The sequence below is a fragment of the Micromys minutus genome (assembly GCF_963924665.1).
Source record: "Micromys minutus genome assembly, chromosome: 15".
In the NCBI taxonomy this organism is placed as follows: Eukaryota; Metazoa; Chordata; class Mammalia; order Rodentia; family Muridae; genus Micromys; species Micromys minutus.
In genome coordinates, this window is record NC_137984.1 from 16,104,534 (window position 1) to 16,109,891 (window position 5,358).

General features: G+C 37.1%; 1 pseudogene across 1 annotated transcript; it reads right to left on the reverse strand.

The window, feature by feature from the left end:
* Positions 1–353: 353 nt before the first annotated feature.
* Positions 354–1,095, reverse strand: LOC308430295 (actin, cytoplasmic 1-like; annotated as a pseudogene). The gene has a single exon. The product of its transcript is annotated as an actin, cytoplasmic 1-like (transcript).
* Positions 1,096–5,358: the final 4,263 nt, after the last annotated feature.

The window sequence follows — 5,358 nt, forward strand, 5'->3', positions numbered from 1 at the left end:
TTCCAGATGCATATGTAGCAAAGGATAGCATTGTCTGGCATCAATGGGAGAAGAGGAATTTCGTCTATTGAAGGCATGTTTTCCCAGTATAGGGGAATGCCAAGGCACTGAGGTGGAGAAGGTGATTGGGAGAGGGAGCACCTTCATGGAAAAAAGTGGAGGGGAAATGGGAATGGGAATGGAGGTGGGTGTGGGAGGGATAACATTTGAAATGTAAATGCAGGGAATATCCAATAAAATAATAATAATAATAATAATAATAATAATAATAAAAATAATAAATGTCTTTTCATGTAACAATGAGTTTAGGGGTATTCCCTACTTACTCTTCTTTCAATGTGAGTGTTTCAGGTTTAATTTTGAAGTATTTGAATAATCTGGAGTTGAGCATGTACAGGGCAATAAGTATGAATATCCTTAGGTTCTTTTATGCATAGCAATTCAGTTTGACAGAAATCATTTGTTGGAGATACTATCATTTTATGATGGCTGGGTGCTAGGGTTGTGATCTCCTCCTGCATCTTTTCAGCAATAACAGGATACATGGTGGTTTCACCAGACAGCGCTGCATTGGCATACAGGTCTTTGTGGATGCCCATATCACACTTCACGATGGAGTTGAAGGTGGTCTCATGGATGCCACAGAACTCAGTGCCGAGGAAGGAAGGCTGAAAGAGAACCTCCAGACACCATAACCACTCATTACCAATGGTGACCATCTGCACTTCAGGCAGCTCATAACTCTTCTCCAAGGAGGAAAATGGTGCAGCAATAGCCATTTCTTGCTCAAAATCCAGGGCAACATAGCACAACCTCTCATTTATGACATGAACAGTTTCCCTCTCAGCAGTGGTGGTAAAGCTGTAGTCCCATTCAGTCTGGATCTTCATGAGGCAGTCTGTCAGGTACCAGGAAGCCAGGTCCACACACCAGATGGCGTGGAGAAGGGCATAGCCTTCGTAGATGTAGATGGGCACTGTATAAATGACTCCGTCATCGATCCATGAATTTGCCAGTAGTGCATCCACAGGCATACAAGGACAGCACCGCCTGAATGGTTATGTACATTGCTGGGGTTTTGAAGGTTTCAAACATTATCTGCATCATATTCTCTCTGTAAGCTTTGGGGTTCAGGAGTGTCCTCGGTCAGAAGCACAGATAGGAAATACTTCTGGCATCCTGAAAGGTATGCTCCCTGGTTTCCCAGATCAAATGTGAGTATTTATTGTTGACCCTTATGCAGGATTAGAACATCCATAGAAAGGAAGAAAGGAGTGTTTTCCACCAGGATCTACTTAATTTGTCCCCTCGAAAAGGGAGCAGAAAGTGAGAAAATGCTGTAGCAGAAAGTCTCTGTGGAGATGGGAATGAGATTCTGGATTACACTTAAAGGGATAGATGAGGTGGGGAACATTCACTGTTAACATTCCTTCTTCCCCAGCCTATGTGGTCAATGGGCTCCCATAGAATGTCTGCTGCAATTGAGGACTGCAACAAATTACTGGTTGGGGGGAGGAAGTTTGTAGGAAAAGATCTGCCTGATTCATTGGAGATGAATACAGGAATCAAGGGAGTCACTAGTTTCAATTCAATCACTATTTTTAGCTATTTTTGTATTGTTCCAGTGTTTTTTCACCTTGGTTTAACAACTAGAATGGTGGATCCTAGAAATCATCCACAACCACAGCATAAGGGTCAGCAATCAATACTCACATTTCAACTAGAAAACCAGCCTCATATTTTATAGTTTCAATTTAGCAACATTTCAGATAATTCTTTGAGTAGCCTCCAAAATGTAAATAAAAAAGTCAGTATTGCTAAATGAATTAAATGCTACATAAATTATATTGTTTCAGTATGAAAAGTTTCATTACAATCATAATTATTTTATTCATTGTGTTATATCACTCAAATCATTGTTAATATGGTACTTTAATGTACATGGCAAATCAAATCCATGTTAAAATATCAAACATCATTCCCATGCTATTCAACATTGTGTTGCAAACTTTTAGTTCAATAAGAAAAAAAAAAGCATTAATTACCTAATTTATGTTTTGTGATTATAAATTAAAGACCTTGAAACACAAAAAAATGTACTTATTTTAGAATAAAATAAAAATCATAGTACACATATCAATGGTTATTTACAAGATAATAGTTCTCACTGATATTCAGCCTCATGGCTGCAAAGAATTAGGTTATGTTGCTAAACATCCATAAGTTTGTTAAAAATATAATACTAAATCTGCAGTGTGAACACTTTCAGCAATATCAAGTGAACAAACATTCTTCATCATTTATATAATGTTTTAGTAAGATTCAGAATTGAGAAGAGGTTTTTTATATAATCAACAAGGAATAAATTATAAGTAACAACTTGCATACAAAGGGGAAAATATGGAAGAGTCAGCAAGCTCATGTGGATTCTTCTTAACAACAGCCAGCTCTCACAGGCAGTGTATTGGTAATGAAAGGTTTGTCCTGTGGAGAAATTCTGTGACATATACTGGAGTAACATGAAGTGAAATGCTTTGAATAACAAATCAAGGCGTGGTCATTGTGATTTTCACCATAGCCTATCATCTCCAGTGTAGAAGATGCAGAAGGTGATAATTTGTCTATCAAACTATCTTTAGCTTCTTGCAAAACAGATGTCAGATTCAGGTATGGCTGTATGAGCAGGTGAATATTCAGAAAAAAAGTTTTGTTATTGGTGTTTAAGATTACATGGACCACAGAGAAAACCAAGGAGATTTGTCTTAATAAACATCATGAAATCATCATGGTTAGGTCATATTTAGAGAAAACATTACTGTTCTGCTTCAAACTCTTCCCAACTGGAAACAGAGGACAAGAATTGAGAAGGCAGTAAAGTGTTCGTTAAGATGTCTTCTACTAACATGCATGTGAAATATTTATTATTGTTTTGGTCACCTTCATAATATTATCAGTTGACAGATAAATATTAGCCTTAAAGTACAGGATTACCATGCTACAATCCTCAGACCCAAAGAAGCTAGGTAATCCAAAGGCCTAATTGAGGATGCTTAAATATTACACATAAGAGGCAAGAAAATAGTCATCAGAGGTTGATTAAGAGAGGTGACTGAGTTGGAAGGAGATAAATCTAGGTCCAAGTAGCTATTCTTAAGCATTAATCATGTATGGCTAAATCAGATAAGAAATACTAGATCTGAAAACTCATATGATATATACTTAACACTCACTGGAGGAAATACAAGGTCAAATAGAGGAATAGGGATTGAAGAAAATATCATTCAGAGACTCCCTCACAGGGGGATCAACCTCATATGCAGCAACCAAACCCAAGCACTATTACTGATACTATGAAGTACTTACTGGCAGGAATCAGATATAGATGCCTCCTCAGGGGCACTGTCAGAGGCATACAGACACAGATGAGCATGTTTGCAGCTAACCATTGGACGGAAAACAGGGACCCCAATCAAGCTTGCTAATGAAAGGACTGCAGGAGCTGAAAGGGGTTGCAACTTCATGGAAAGAAAAACATTATCAACCAACCAAATTTTCCAAAATTCCCATGGACTAAAACACCAACCATTGAACACACATTGAGAGACCTATGGCTTCAGTTGCATATGTTGTTGAAAATAGCAGTGTCTGGCATCAATGTGAGAAGAGACATTTGGTCCAGGGATGGTTCATTTTCCCAATGTAGGGAAAACCCAAGGCAACGGGGTGGAGAGGGTGATTAGCAGTGAAGTTGGGTGACAGAAGGGGATAACATTTCAAATATAAATACAGAGAGTATTTAATTTAAAAAATGGGATAAAAGGAGTTATTCAAATTTAAGTGTAAAAGAAAAATTTGATTAAGTAATCTCTAAATATTTTACATAATATATGTAAATATTTTTTAAAATTCCAATGATAATTTACTCCAAAGGAAGTTTCCAGTACCAGGACTGTGATATGTCCAAATGAGTCTGTCCAAAGGGATCTCATGGAAATCCTCAAACAACTGAAGCTCAAAAATACTGAGAATCTAATATTAAGGCCCCATTGTTGAAGACAACAACCACACATCTCACTGAACATGGAGAGGCAGCACCTTTACCCCCATGTTCTTGTGTTTTTGGTATAGAAAGGTACTCTGCAGGCTACCAAAAGAGAAACATAAATGCCAACCCTGCCACAAAACATTTTATTAATAATATGCCTGCAAAAAATGCTGGGCAACAGTGACACAAAGATTGTAAGAAAAAAAAGCTTAATATTTCTATTAAAATATATCTGTTGAGAAATTTGTTCAAATTTTACTGAGTACCTCTCAATACCTAGTAGAAGATGGGAAACGTTAGTATGAAGATGCCAGAGAAAGATGAGATTTTGTCCACAAGAAAATTATTGCATTAATAAGTTGAAAAAAACAAGAAATGCTGTTGTCAATGCAATGATACACTGCAATCAAAATTGCAATATAACACATTTCTTATAAAAGACCTAAGTTGATAATGTTAAACCATCAAAGTCAATGCTATTATCATCCTTTTATTTATTTATTGTTAATCCACTAATTATTTGGGGGCTATTCTAGACATGGTATCTCTTTGTATCACTGGCTGTGCTGAAAAGTTCTCTGTAGACCAGACTAGCCATGACTTCATAGATCCATCTGCCTCTGTTTTGGGATTAGATTGTGTGCCAACACTCAGCTCTGCCAGATTCCTTTTATAATAGGAGTTGGATAAATAATATTTGATGCAAAATACTTCATATTTCATTGATTCTATAGTGCTTACTGGTATTTTCTTTGTACACTTTGGCATGCTCCTTACTGAACAATAAAATTGCCCTACAAAGTTTCCCTTTATGGATTCAATTTTGAAAACTGAATTAAAATATAGTTATATCATTTGCTCCTCCTCTAGATCCCTCTATGTCTTCGAACGTTCTCTCAAATGTATGGACTCTTTATGTATTATTGGTTTTGTAACAGTATGGATCAACCTGCCAATACTGCATGCTATTGCTGCCAAGAATATGATATAAAACCTGTAATATCATATCCCTCCCCCAGATATTTCGAGGCACCATGGAGGAAGTGGTAGACAAACTGTCAGAGCAAGAGGGGATAGAGGACATCAAGAAAATCAAATCAGTGTGGTGAAGCTCATATGAACTCACAGGGAGTGAAGCAGCAAGAGCTGGACCAACATGAGTCTATATCAGGTCTCCTGATTAAATAAAGATACCTGTTCTATAACCTACTCTTGATGGACTCTGCATAGGATAGACATAATTTGACCCCTCAATTTCTCTTCTGATAGTTTCAGTGTACCTGGTTTTATGTGGAAGTCTTTGATCCACTTGC